Source organism: Ursus arctos, unplaced genomic scaffold (genome assembly GCF_023065955.2).
Source record: "Ursus arctos isolate Adak ecotype North America unplaced genomic scaffold, UrsArc2.0 scaffold_13, whole genome shotgun sequence".
NCBI classification, from domain to species: Eukaryota; Metazoa; Chordata; class Mammalia; order Carnivora; family Ursidae; genus Ursus; species Ursus arctos.
Genome location: NW_026622797.1, coordinates 57,116,945 through 57,131,892, shown reverse-complemented (window position 1 = coordinate 57,131,892; position 14,948 = coordinate 57,116,945). Strand labels below are relative to the sequence as shown.

The window sequence follows — 14,948 nt, the reverse complement described above, 5'->3', positions numbered from 1 at the left end:
TAAAAGAGTTAACACAGTCAAGATCAGAATTCAGAAAACACCAGCCTTCATAGACACATTACATATATAATCCTTTAGTATGCCATTTCAAAGGAGTGTAATTTTTCACAGTAAATTCTAAAAAGATTTTTGCCTTTTATTCCTAAGTTGTACATTATTGCCATCGATTGGTTAATACAGCAGAGTCACATCACAGGCACATTTACTTATTTGAATCAACCAAATAAAACAGGCCAAATAAAAGTTACAGACAGACAAAAACAGTAATACTGGAGATTCTACCACTACGTAATACACTGAATACCTGCTCTAGAGTGAATGGGGGATGAGCAATAAAAATATGATGCTCCCTTCATGTTTGAATCACTATATGCATCTCCAACTGTGAGCATCCTGCTGCACTGCAATGTTTAAAACTATGTTCCCTTTTTAAAAAAAATATATGGGGGCATCTGAGTGGCTCAGTAGGTTGAGTGTTGGACTCCTGATTTTTGTGACATCAAGCCCAGCATTGGGCTCCAAGCTCAGCGTACAATCTGCTTGAGATTCTCTGTCCCTCTGCCCCTCCCCCCCACACCTACTCACTCTCTCTCAAAATAAATAAATAAGATCTTTTAAAAATATATATATATACATGCATCATGGCCATTAAACACAAGCCAACTCTCTCACCTGGTTCATCTGAAGAAACTGATTATTTTCCAAGTCTGGAAAAAAGATATGACTGCAAACAACATTCTAAGACAGTGTGTTTTCACAAACTTGTGTCTAACTGAAGGATTTTCAAGGGCAATTTTAATTATTCATATTTTCCACCCAAGAAGTTCACTTTATATCCTAACTCATACTTAAGCAAGAAGCAACTGCTCTTCAATAGTTTCCAATCAAATTAGAAAACACACTTGGAGCATGGAGAACAGAGAAAGGAAGGGAAAGATAAATAATACATACATATATACTTTTTATATAAATCAACATATGTAATGGTTTATTAGAAATGAAATTTATATAAGGTTCATAATCTCTATTTTACCTCCCCCAACTACTTACTTACATTAACCCTAGGTTTTCCACCCTAGGAAGAATGGATCTAGTTAGGCTCATAACTATAAATCAAAGTTTTCATAGTATAAGAGACCCCCATAATTATATTAATTTTACTTTTCAAGGCTAAAGAAAGCTTTTCTTTAAATGCCGTTGAAGAAACAAACGTCTAGAAAAAAATATCAGTGCCAGTTAAGAACAGAAAGAGTAGTCGGAAAGCATTTCACAAACACCAAGCAAGTTCACATATTACTCTAGAGAATACATGGAATATATATACACAACATACTAGCAATGTGTATCTTAACTCTCTCCACACTGGTCCAGCTGAAAAGGTCCTGGCCCAGCTTATCTGAGATAGGCAGAATTCTCATTCCACCCCAACCTATGGGCTTCTGGAAGACAGACCCAAAGAATTTCTCCATCCCTTAAGAAATCCTGAATTCACCAAACCAAAACTCTCATGATTCTCTAGCCCTAGCTGTTTAGAGAGAAAGGGTTTTCCTGACCTTACACTTGTTCCTCTGTATCACAACTTTACAGAGCACCATTATATTCCTGAATATGAGCTCCTTTTGGAAATTTGACTCAAGTTTTTTACACCCAAACAACTAGAATTATCCACTCTGAATCCAAAAAAAAAAATATTTATCAAAGGGTATGATGACCTTAATCTTTACTTCTTATTGTTCTGTGCATAGCAGAGGAAATTCTTAAGTAGCCCTAACACTGATATTATATAAAAGAAGTTGGCACACACTCACTACCCCTCTTTCTCAAGTAGAAAAAAACACTAAAATCAGGACTCAGATTAATTTAAATGGTAAAAAAAATATATAAAAACAGAAAAGTAAATTACTAACTCACTAGGCATTATAAATGCCTCTCTACGTACAAATACATAGAGTAAAAATTCTGTGATGTTAATACACTGCATTTAATATAGGTGCTTTATTTATTATTTCTGAAAAAATGTATTGCCATGCCATTACTTAACATTCAGGTCTGAACTGTTTCAATATTTATGAATAAAAGCTTAACTACCAATAAAAAAACAGAGTGCTTTCTTTTGCTTTCTGTGATATCAGTCAGAAATGTGCCCTGACAAAGAGAGTCCACCAGAATATTTTCTCTGTGCTGTGTCCTGAGATGAACCATCACTTCCTTATGAGACTTCATCCTCTGCTACTCACAGCTTCCGAAACTGAAAAAAATGTTTGAAAGGGTCAGGCCTATTAGTTCTCATTCTTTCTTATATTCTTTCTAGGCCACTATTCTTAGCAATAAATTATATATTCTACAACTGAAGGGAAAATAAGTTTTGACAATGACACTCCCTACCTTTTTAAAATCTAATTACTGAAAGAAACGAAACATTTCAAGAAGCATTCAAACATATTTTTAAAATTCACTTTCTCTGTTTTAAAAATTATAGCATGTGACCTTAAATTTTTGAATAGTAATATAGTCATTTCTCTAAAGATTGTTGGTTAACAATTTTTACAGTGAAGATACAAGGAAAATCATGACGTCTGTTGACTTACTAAAAATGACATCTGTATAGATGGAAGAATGATATTTTTCAATGTTTTATAAAAATTTCCATATAAGTATAGACCATAAAATAATTGATTACTGGATGTTGCTTTCTGATCATAAACATACTTAAAAAAAACTATCTGTACTTAAGTTATCAAATTTATGCACTCATTCCCACATTAGAGAGTTCTAAATAGGTCAACACAGCAGTCATCCTACTTTAAGTCTTCTCTTCACCAAGTTAATCCCATTTCTTTCCATCAACCCCCATATTATGCCTTGGTTTATATCCTATAAATTGCAGTATTTCATATCCTGTAAATTGCAGAGAAAGATCTGAAGCAAATAAGGCAAAATAAAATTTGTTAAAACTGTATAGCAAGTGCCTTAGTATTTGTTATAGTATTTTTCTGAAATTTCCCATGTTCTTGAAATATTCCATAATTAAAAGTTATAATTAAGTTTCAGTAAATACAGAGGCTAATAAGAGAGATAATAGTTTTAAAGCATCAAACTGAACAGCAAATCGCAGGTTCTGAAAATACTACCTAAAAATTATCAGGTTAATGAGAGACTGAACATCTGAACACTGAGCATCTGGGTGCTCATTTAATGTTCCCACGCACATTGTGCTTCAATGCCATTTAAGGTAATAGTTCATAATAGGTTGCCAAATTTTTGAAATAGGTACCAACTTTTTAAAAGGTTAAAGGGGAAAAAAGGAACACAAAGTAAAAGATTAGACAAGCCCATCATAGCAGCACACCTTAAGAGACCATTTGTAAGACTTGAGAAACACCAGGCTCACCAGGGTGAAAAAGTAAACTTAAAGGTGGTAATCTAACCAACGAAGACTGAAACCTAATCAACTTTCACAATCATCTGAAAGAGGTGTTAAAGTGTTCTTTATCCCACTTTTTATTCAGCACCAATAAAAAATATATTCCATCTGGTGAAAACACTTTTTATCCATTCATTAATTCATTCAAGAAAAATGTATTCAGTGGGGATACACGATAAAATTGCTGAAGTGAAACTGTCCCCTCTCTCCTTATTAGTAATATTTTCTTCTCTACTGGATCACCTCCAAAGCCTAAAAATATGGTAAAGGGGCTCCCATATTTAAAAACCTCCACTGACTCCACAGCCCTCTTGAATTAGCATCCTACTTTTCAGCTTATCTACAACAAATTCCATTCCAATCAGGCTTTTACCTCCACTGCCCTACCAAAAGAGCTATCAGTTTCACGAATAACCTCAACATTGCCAAATTCAATGTTACTGCTCAGTCCTTGTTTAATTCCTGACAGTTTTTGACCTAGTCCTTCTAGATACAGTTGCTTCACTTTGCATCTAAGACACCAATATCTCTTGTTTTTTCTCCAACAACACTGGCACTTTTTTCTCCTGTTGGTTCCTCCTCATCCTCCTATTCTTTAAGCATAGCTATGCCTCAAGATCAGATCTCAGGCCCCTTCTCTACCTACACTTGCTTCTGAGGTGATCCCATTCAGTCTCAAGGCATTAAGTATCATTTATATGCTAATTCCAAATTCTTATCTCCATACTGTGCATTTCACTTCTATTCCAGATTTGTATACCCATTACCTCTTCACATCTCCACTTGCATGTCTAACAATCAACTCAAACTTAAGAATATCAAAATTGATCTCCCACTGCAAATCTCCTCCTGTGGTCTATCTTACTTTAATAAATCACAACTCCATTCTGCCTGTTGTTAAGGTCAAGAGTTATGCTTTACTCATCAGCAAATTCTCCCAACTAGACCTTCAAAATACATTCAGAATCTGATCACTTCTATCACCCTCTCTTCCCTGGATTATTACAATTGCCTGTTTTCATCTTTACTCTCTAACCATGTAGCTTCCACACATAAACAAGAATGATTCTTCCCCCAAACAGGTGACATTTATGGCTCCCCTCTGCTCAAATCCCTTCAAAGGAGTCCCATATCTCTGAGTAAACTTCAAATGGCTTTAAGAACTTGGCTTTCTTACATTTTGATCTGATCTCCTGTAACTCTCCTCCTTGCTCATATTGGGACATCCATATTGGCCTTCCTACCAGTGATATAACTATACCAAGCAGATCTCCTTGTATGAACACTTTTCTCCCACATACCACATAGGTAGCTCCTTCATTTCCTCAGGTCTTTGCTCAAATGTCTCTTTGCCAGAGAAGCCTTCTCTGAATACCCTATCTAGAATAGCATCCTTTCCTTGATCCTTCTCTTGCATCCAACTCACTTTATTTCATGGCACTTACCACGTGACACATTTTCTGTGTTTTTTAATTCAGTTTCATCCAATAGAAATATGAACCCCATGAGGGTGGGAATTTTGCTTTGTTCACTGCAGTATCCACATCACCTAAAATAAAATACTGTTTGGGGCATAGTAGGTTCTCAATAAGTATTTGTATAATGGCCTGATGGATAGACTGAGAAGAAAGATAAAAGGAGGAAAAAGTGGCCACAAAAAAAGAGGCAGTATTTACAGGTATAGACACACACACACACACATATATATATATATTTATATATATTTTTTAATGTTTACATCATCTCCATTTCAAGACCTCAAAAATATGTCCCCCCCAGGTTAATTTAATCATTTGATTAATTTATTTTAGTCCTTAAGGAGATGTTTTACAAACTAGTACGTTTTCCAAACACAAAAGAAATAAAAATCTGATGTGATTTATTCAACTTATGATGCCACTCTTCTCAAAGAACTCAAGAACTTATACATGCAGAAATTTAATTCTAAAATTAATATCTGAGTATTTTCTAAATCTCAGGCTAATATAACAGGAAACAAAAAGCAATGGTAAAAGTTGACAGTTGCTAAAAAAACTGGGGTAGGAGTGGGCTCAGAAGTAAAACCATAGTAGAAGAATGTAGGACAGCTTTCACTCACCTGATATTTCTTTACTAGCATTTCTATTATATACAATAAATACAAAGAGAAGAGCTCTGAAAAACTGGAGTTAAATCAATCATTTTTCAAACTCCCTAATAACTCTTATTTTTTTTCCCCAAGATAATGGCCAAAATCAGTAACTTAGGATACCAACTTTTTTACTGTTTAAATCAATGACAAAGTCTCTACTTTGCTCATCTCAGACTGACCAGGCAGCAATCATGGGTATTAGTATTTTTCCTTGATTCAAGTCAATTTTAAGTCTCACAAAGCCAGCATCTTGACTAGCACCTCACTACTACGTAGTGTATGTCTTGCTTTTCCCCAGTACCTATGGCCTATACCAAGAAACTCAATAAATTTTTGTTCAATGATGTGTACTCAGAACATTAATTTGTGACCCTTTCCAGAAGTGATCTTTAGGTTATTCCTTGTTTCCCCATCCCCAGAGTACAGTGTTAATATTTTGCAAAGTTTCCTTCACTCATTAAAGAATGCTCAGAAAAACAGTTTAACGAGCTCCCCTCGTGTTAAAGGTCCTGCTTAAATCAGGTCTAATTTAGAAAATGCACGCCCACTGAGAAAAAATGCACTGAAATTATTTTTGCAAAATGAGCATCATCCTCATATTAATTAAGTTCTTATAAATCACTTATGTAGGGTTTTATAACTAAGTTTCTTAAATCAAAATGAAGGCATATTTATCTCTATTGATGTTTAAAAGTAGAATTTAACATTTTTATATTGTTCCACCTGATTAGCCTGTTGGGCATTTATTGACTTTCAAGAAAGTAAGTAAAGGAATTTTTCTAAAAAGACAAATAGAACCCTCAAACAAAGCCATGTCTGCGTGGTCTTCTGTCTTTGGACATGTAAGAATCGGAGGCAAAGAAACACTGACCTGGAGAAGTCTGGGGCCAGCCTTCTCCCTGCAGGCTCAAGATCAACCATCCAGATAGAAAAAAAAAGAAGAAGAAAAGAAAAAAAGAAAAACTGTCTCATCAATAAGAATTTCCTCTCTTGGAATGGAATATATTTTCCTTTATCAAATTTGCATGCCATGTTTCTTAGCTACACAAAACTGAGTAACTTGCTAGTCACTGACTTAATTTCAAAAAGACTTAGCAAGTCTTTAAAAATGCTAGGAAACTGGGGCAACTGGGTGGCACAGTTGGTAAAGTGTCTGACTCTTGGTTTTAGCTCAGGTCTTGATCTCAGGGTCCTGAGATGGAGGCCTGCATTGGGCTCTGCTTGGGATTCTCTCTCCCTTTCCATCTGCCCCCACAACCCCTCAAGATACCCACACTCTCTCTCTCCAATAAATAAATAAATCTTAATTTATTAAATTAAATTTAATAAATAAGTAAAAATAAAAATGCTGGGAAACATTAGCAACTGCCTCTCTGACTACTCCATAATCCTGAGATAATTCCCGCCCTTCTTTTGAAGTTCTGCTTTAATAGACCAGAATAGAAAATTACGAGGCTTTTGAATTCATATGGTTTAATTAGAAGTTCTCCAATATGAACTGGCTGCACTGGAATCACTGGGGAGTTGTTTGAACATAAACATTTCTAGACACCACCCCCAGAAATTCTGATTCAGTATATTTGCAAATCTTTGGTTTAAATATTAAATAAGCAGGTGTGAACTTTCTCTTCTTCAAATATAAATATTTCTAAGCAATGATCTTATTTAAACATATTCTGAGAATGCTTACTGCTACCTATAAATTACATATTACTAGCTTTAAAAATATGTACCTCTTCCAAATTCCACCCTATTTTCCATGTCAGTTCAAACCTTTGATAATGAATGAAATTCCTAACAATTCTTTCTGTAGAATAGATCACAGAAGTGGAGGAACATAAGCCCAAAACTCCAAAATTAGAAAGATAAAATGAGACTCTATCTTAATTCACAAAGGTCCCCAAGAGTTAGTCTATTCAAATAACAATGAGGAGAAGCAAAATGACATAATATGAAAGTAAAATAAAAATAATGAGAACTGAATTCAGATGTCCATTTTTGTTTGATGACAATGAGCTAACCTCTGGACATCAACTTTCTGATCCATAAAATAAAGAGGAGTTTCAAAAAAAAATTTTTTTAAGATTTATTTATTTGTTTGTTTATTTGAAAGAGGGGGAGCAGCAGAGGGAGAGGGAGAAGTAGGTTCTCCCCTGAGCAGGGAGCCCAATGCGGGGGTCGATCCCAGGGATCTGGGATCATGACCTGAGCTGAAGGCAGACACTTAGCTAACTGAACGATCCAGGCACCCCTCAAAATGATTTTTTATGCCCGTTTCAGGTTAACTGATCTGATTAAATCAGAATATTCAAATATGGATTAAATTGCATTAAATCTGAATAACAGAGAGTTTCAGAAATAAGACAACCTGTAAAGCAGATTATCATAGCTAACAGCAGAAAAATGAAACTGAACAAACAGCAAACGTTCTCAAACATACTTGCTCATCTACATGCTCAAACATACTTGCTCATCTACAGGACTTAAATGAGATGGTATATGCTAAATGAATGAACATTTATATAGTCTACTATGAGTGAGGCATTGTACTAGGCAAAAGATGTAAGAAATAAGACCCAGTACCTACTTTAAAAAACTTTGCAGTATAATGTAGGAGAAAGACACATAATGCCTACCTTCTCACAATTACTGAATACATAAGATACTTATTCTTTCCTCCTTGGTAATTATGCACTTTTTCTTTACATAAATGTGTTTGTTAAAATTTCAACTTCAGGTAGATACCTTCTCAAAGTTGAAAACTGCCACATTATATCAAGATATACTTTGCACTGCAAGGGCTTATGCTAACTACCTCCCCAGAGAAGATACTATGGGGCAAAAAATTTACTTGTCAATAAGTACCATACATATTTCTGATGAATATGCTTTGTGCATATAATTCTTGTGAATTACAAGTTATTAACACATAGAAGATCCAATGAGACCAATGTAAAAACTGGAAAAATTAAGTCCTTTTCAGATAGAAACTGACTTCCAACTGTGAACTTTGTATCTAAGCCAACTTTGCAAAAAGAAAAAAAATATTTTTCGGGCGTCTGGGTGGCTCAGTTGGTTAAGTGGCCAACTCTTGATTTTGGCTCAGGTCATGATCTCAGGGTCCTGAGACAGAGCCTGGAGTTGGGCTCCCCACTCAGTGGGGAGTGTGCTTGAGATTCTCTCTTCCTCTCCCTTTACCCCTCCCCCGACTTGAGCTCCCTCTCTCTCAAATAAATATTTAAAAACAGAAAGAAAAAAATTATTCTTAACTGGCAAAACATTGGCAAGTGTACTTTCTTTTTGATCAAAGGCAAAATCAAGTCATGCTGTTCAACAAAAATAATCTGTTCCTCTTTAGAGGACAGTTACATATAAACACTGACAATAACTTATTCTCATGAAAAGCCTTACTTTGGTCCACTAGAGATCCACGACATGAAGAGGAACCCCAGTTAAGATTCTCTGTTAGGGACACCTGGGTGGCTCAGTCCTTATTAAGCATCTGCCTTCAGCTCCGGTCATATTCCAGGGTCCTGGTATCAAGCCCTCCCCCCCCTCCCCCCACCCCCCAATAGGCTGGCTCCCTGCTTGGCAGAAAGCCTGCTTCTCCCTCTCCCACTCCCCCTGCTTGTGTTCCCTCTTTCGCTGTCTGTCTCTCTGTCAAATAAATAAATAAATAAATAAATAAATAAATAAATAAATAAAATCTTAAAAATAAATAAATAAAGATTCTCTGTGAAAAGGGTGTGGGACTATAGAAAGTTCCATAAGCACAGACACTACATCTCTCTTGATTTTCTAGGCCTAGCACGTGTGTGGCACAGACGAAGACATGAATGAACGAAATGATAAAAGAAAACTGTTCAGCAGTGATCAAGAAGGCTAAACCATGAAAAATTAATTCATTACAATAAAATTATTTAGCCTACACTAACTGGCATCTCTAAGGAGGATTTTTTTCATGCAAGACTATTATTATAGCCATCATTAAAAATAAAAGATACATCCACAAAAGCTCAGAGTAGAATCAAAAGCTGAATTAACTTTTCACAACACTCTGAAAATGAGAAAAAAACATTTCACACATGAAACATGAAATCTAGTGATGGAGATACTGGCTATTCAATCCATTCTTAGAGAAAGAAAATATGCTTACTAGCTTGAGTGTACATGTGACACCATTCATATAAAACTTTTAGCTAACGCTAAAATTATGCTTCTTTTAAAACAAAGAATAGCAAAATACACGAACGCATTGCATTCAATAAATAAGTTAACTTATGATATAAAGGCTATTTAATGCAACTGCTCCAAAACCCACAACACCTCCCTCACGGGCGCACACATTTAGTTACTTCAAAATGACATTCTAGACTTGGCGATCGCTAAATTCACCCACAATTCACCATGATCAACTCCCTAACCAGACTATTTACTTTTCAGTGTGGGGATAAAAAAATATAAAGCAGCTTTTCTCCCAAAATCGTGAGGAAAACGAAAAAGTTACCACGGCTTTATAACAAAACAAACAAAACCTAAAGAAAACAAATTACTCTCTCACAAGAAAGAAAAATCACCCCATCTGGCCACCACGTTGTGGCCTAACACCTGGGCAATATGTGGCTTGGATTGATTTTTTTGGATCACCACCCCCGCCTACAAATTCCAAGAGTGAAACCAGACTGTCGGAGACCATGGACACGACTTCAGGCCCCAAGAAGGATGACAGCTCGTGGCTTGCCCCCTGGTCCGGAGAGTGCTGTCCCGTCGCGTCGCCCACCCCGAAGTCCCGGCCTCCCGCCACCTACCCCGGGCCGCGGCGCCCCTCCTCCTTCTCCCACCTCCACCTCCTCACCTCTCGGCCCCAGCTCACGCGCTTCCCATCACTCGGTCAGCTCCTACCTTCGCGTCTCCCTCCCTTTCGTTTTCATTTTTACTTTCCACGCCGCGTGGGGAGCAGAGGGCAGAGCTGAATATGCCAGTGGGCGGATGCACCGCTATGCTTCCCTCTGCACCCCACGCCGAGCTCGCCGGGGTCGCTCCCAGTCACTGAGTATAGCGCCCCGACCACCTTACAAACCTACAAACCCGGCGAGGAGGAGGGGGCGGAGCAGGCGCGGACCTACACGTCACCCGCCCGCAGCGGCGCCAACGTCGGCACGTCGGCTCCCTCCTGCCCCACCCCGTCCGCGCGCGCGCGCCGCCGCCCGCCTCCCGCCTCCCGCCTCCCGCCGGCAAAGCAGAGCTGCGAAGAGGACCTGGCTGGCGCCGAGGGCGCGCCCCCAAACGGGCACGGACGCGGACGCGCACGCGCGCATTCCTAGGACTCCGCGGTCAGGTGGGTGTGCCTGCGGAGTCGGGACTGCTGCGTCTAGCTCACTGCCAGAGAACTTTCCCTGCAGTTACTTGAGTTGACTGCATCTTTTCTGCCGTTCTTCTCCCTAAGATGAAGACAAAGAAGTAATAATTCCTATTAAAGATAAAGGAGAGAAGAATAGTAAGTATGAAGTCTGAAGAACCGGGTAATTGGGATCTTCATCACCAGCCAGAGCTCGCGGCTACGGGACAATGTTATACACCGTTCTCTGGTCTCAGGTCTTCCCTTAAGCTTTCTTAATTCTCAGCTCAGATATCTTAGTTATTAATGCTAGCAGGTCCTTTGGTCGGTCGGCCCCCACCAAAAACAAAATGTCTGAAGATTCCCTGGCTCATTTGAAAAGACGCGCGACATTAGGAAGAATCAACTAACCTCAAGAACTGTCTGGTGTATGTGTATACAGTTCTAGACTAAACGTCGGTCATGACATCATGACTTAATGTGTGCTAGCTTCCTCCCCTTCCATCCGCCTTTCTCATGAGGAATGCGTCTTGATGCTTAGTAGAACTGTGTTTTATAGAAAGGAAGTCAGTAGGGATCTAGTTAATACCCTTCACTGGCCAAACCATAACAGGAGTTCTGTGTTCGATATAGATTGAGCACTTAAAAAAAAAAATTCAGAGAAGCTGGAAATCTTTCATAGGAGAGCAGATGATGACGAGAACCCCAAAACCTAACACATAAAAAAAGTACTGATGGAACTTGTGAGGATTCTCATAGAAGAGAGAAAGCTACTGGGACATCTCCAGATGAACACTAGTCGTGTGGCATTAGATTTGTTTCATGTGGTCTCAAGAGATGCCAACTTGAGAGAAACAGAGTTCAGATCCCGATAAGAAAATCCCCTTCTAGCACTGGTCAGTGAAGTTATCTGCCTTAGGACGGCTGGATGCCTCAACCACTGGATTTAACCTTAATTAGATTCTAAAGGCTTACTTCATAGGCACTAGGTGCAGGGGAGCCGTACATCAAAAGAATTAGCTCATGGTTTTATTAAATTTATTCTCAAATTGAGACTGGATCAGCCCATGGTCCCAGACTTAAAAGAATTTACAGGTTATTTTTGTGAGACAAGACAAATGCATCAAAAGGTAAATAATGAGAGGAAGCCACGTGATAATGAGAGGTACTAACAATAAGTGCTAGAAATTCATGTGACAGATCGTTTTTATCACGATTCCAGAGACTTAAGGAAGAAGGAGGAGATCGAAAATGGACCCCGCCAGAACTGCCCTAGAACTAACCAAATGCGGCTCTTTACCCTTCAAATGTGGTGGATCCAAATGGAGACATGCAGTAAGTGCAAAATATACATCAGATTTTAAAACTTAGTACAAAAAAAAAGTAAAATGTCTTAATTCTTATATTGAGTACATATTGAAATATTAACATTTGGTATATATTGGGTCAATATATTAAAAGTAATTTTACCTGTTTATTTTTTTAAATGTGGCTAGAAAGTTTTAAATTACATAGGTGGCTTGCATCTTATTTCTATTAGACAGTCCTGGCCTAGAGGGAAATACACTTCACTGAACTCTAAGAACTATCTTTGTCCTCTTTGTAATCCCTGGAGGGTTTTTCAAAATGTCAGTGGAGAGAGTCTGATGACAGGGTTCCTAATGAAGAGAAAGAAGACTATCCAGAAAGTGTGCCATGAGCAAAGACAAGGAAACAAGATTGCAGATGCACTCTATGATAATGAGTAACCTGTTGGTCTATAATAGAAGGTGCTTATTGGAAGGTAGTAACAATAAAGTTAAAATTAGAAACGAATCTGTAAAAATACTCAATTTTTAATTTAAGGAATTTAGTACTGTAGGCAATCAGGATTTGGCAGTTAGAAAATGGGATTGTATGAATCTCTTGTCAGTATTGAGTAGGGTGGGGACACCTGAGTGACTCAGTCAGTCAAGCCTCTGCCTTCAGCTCAGGTCATGATCCCAGGATTCTGGGATTGAGTCCTGCATTGGACTCCTTGCTCAGCAGGGAGCCTGCTTCTCCCTCTGCCTGCTGCTTCTCCTGCTTGTGTGCGTGGCTCTCTCTCTCTCTCTCTCTGACAAATAAAATCTTTAAAAAATATATTGAGTAGGGTGGGTTGAAATTAATGGGTGGTTGAGCAACCAACTAAAACTCTTACTTAATAACGTATTATTCCAAAAACAATAGGGGATTTATTTAAATTGATTAGAGTAGTCCTGCCCCTTGTCCAAGGTTTCCCTTTCTGCTGTTTCAGTTACTTGAAGTCAACCACAATCTGGAAGCAGATGATCCTTCTGATATATCATCAAAGGGTTAATAGTGTCTTAATGCTATAATTCATGAAATAAAAGGGAACATTTTTAAAAAACACTCTATATACTTCAGTATTCAGAATATATTGTATCTATAAGCTACAAACAAGGTACTCTGAAAAAGAAGCAAGCATAGAATGAAATAGAGTTCTGAGACACTAAAAACATGATTACTTAAATAAAAAAAATTCAAGGGAAGTACTGGAGATAAAATTGGAGAAATCTAGAACATAGCATAGAAAGACATAAACAGAAAATATGAGAAAAGATAAGAGTCATGGAGAACCAATCCAGTGGACTAACATTCAACTACTAGAAAAGAAAGAGATTTAGGGGAAAAAAAAATGAGAAAAAAATGTTTTAATTATAAAAGGTTTTTTTAGAATGTAGAAGGAAATAAGTTTTCAGATTGAGTAGACTACGGGGTATCAGAAAATAGATGGAAAAAGATTCGTACTTGGAGATATTATCATGTAATACCAAGAATAAAAACTAGGAATAATACTAGTCAATAATAATGATGATAATAAATCCCCAAAGTTTCTAAACATAAAAGACATGTCATCAATGAAAATAAAAATCAGACCTATTGGGGCACCTGGGTGGCTCAGTCACTTAAGCATCCAACTCTTGATTTTGACTCAGGTCATGATCTCAGGGTCATGTGATCAAGCCCCGCATCGGGCTCTTTACCAGGCATGGAGCCTGCTTGAGATTCTCTCTCTCCCTTTGCCCACCCCCCCACCTCTCTCCCCCTCTCTTTAAAAAAAAAAAAAATCAGGGGCGCCTGGGTGGCTCAGTCATTAAGCGTCTGCCTTCGGCTCAGGGTGTGATCCCGGGGTTCTGGGATCAAGCCCCACATCAGGCTCTTCCACTGGGAGCCTGCTTCTTCCTCTCCCACTCCCCCTGCTTGTGTTCCCTCTCTCACTGGCTGTCTCTCTCTCTCTGTCAAATAAATAAAATCTTTAAAAAAAAAAATCAGACCTATCAGTAGCACTAGATCCTAGAAAACAATGACAGAATATTTTCAAAGTTTTGATGGTAGATATCTTTCAGTCTAGAAGTCTATACTTACTCAAATTAGCAATTAACTGCAAGAGCAAAGATTAAAATAAAGATTTTTAGACTATCAAGGATGTGGAACTGCAGAACATTTTTCTTGCTGTGATCTTTACTCCAGCAAAATAAGGGCAAAAACTCCAGCAAATATTCCAGCAAAATTAAGGCTGAAAACTAAGAAGAAAACATGGAATTCTGGAAAAGCTGTACCAATCATAGAAAGAGGCAAACAAACATTCCCGGAAAGGGCTGTGCAGCAAGTCTAGAGAAGAAGCAGTGTAGATGGAAGCAGGAAGAGTTCAAGGAGCAGGTTCTTATGGAAGTAAATGGGAAACTAGTAGAATAAATGGTAAGATAGGGATTTTTTAAGAAGTGAAAGCTGTAGTAAATCAAATAGTGCAAGGATAAAATGTGGAAAGAGGTAGTGAAGGAAAATCAGAAAAAAATATTATTAGGAAAAGGGTCAAAACAGTTCAGATGCAGTACCCTTAGGATTGAGAGGAGGAAAGGGAGCTAGCAAAAGAGAAAGAAAGGGTGGCCAAAGAGGAAAGAGATTAACAAAGATATAGAAAATCATTTTTTTAAAAAGTAGTCAACAAGGTTAATTCCTGCTCAAAGTCAAGGAGAATGGAGACTGAGTTAATGTCTTTGGAGATTTATATA

At 37.8% G+C, this 14,948-nt stretch overlaps 1 protein-coding gene, 1 long non-coding RNA gene and 1 other non-coding gene across 8 annotated transcripts in view; 2 read left to right on the top strand and 1 right to left on the bottom strand.

Moving 5' to 3' along the window:
• The window catches only part of ASCC3 (activating signal cointegrator 1 complex subunit 3), a 317,566-nt gene extending 306,827 nt beyond the window's left edge, over window positions 1–10,739 (bottom strand). For 3 of the 6 annotated variants that reach the window (XM_026511732.4, XM_026511734.4, XM_048225881.2), the window contains exon 1: window positions 10,411–10,682. The gene's annotated coding sequence lies outside the window, so the exon portion shown is untranslated. Of the gene's footprint in view, window positions 1–10,410 lie in introns of all 6 variants that reach the window. The other 3 variants (XM_026511731.4, XM_048225883.2, XM_048225882.2) reach the window with 3 other exon arrangements.
• On the top strand, window positions 6,353–6,484 carry LOC113264869 (small nucleolar RNA SNORA38). The gene has a single exon (XR_003319857.1). It is a non-coding gene; the product is annotated as a small nucleolar RNA SNORA38 (small nucleolar RNA).
• Window positions 10,740–10,850: 111 nt separating the features above from the next.
• Window positions 10,851–13,550, top strand: LOC130543559 (uncharacterized). Its single transcript, XR_008958998.1, has 2 exons — window positions 10,851–11,052; window positions 12,116–13,550. It is a non-coding gene; the product is annotated as an uncharacterized LOC130543559 (long non-coding RNA).
• The last annotated feature ends 1,398 nt before the right edge of the window (window positions 13,551–14,948 follow it).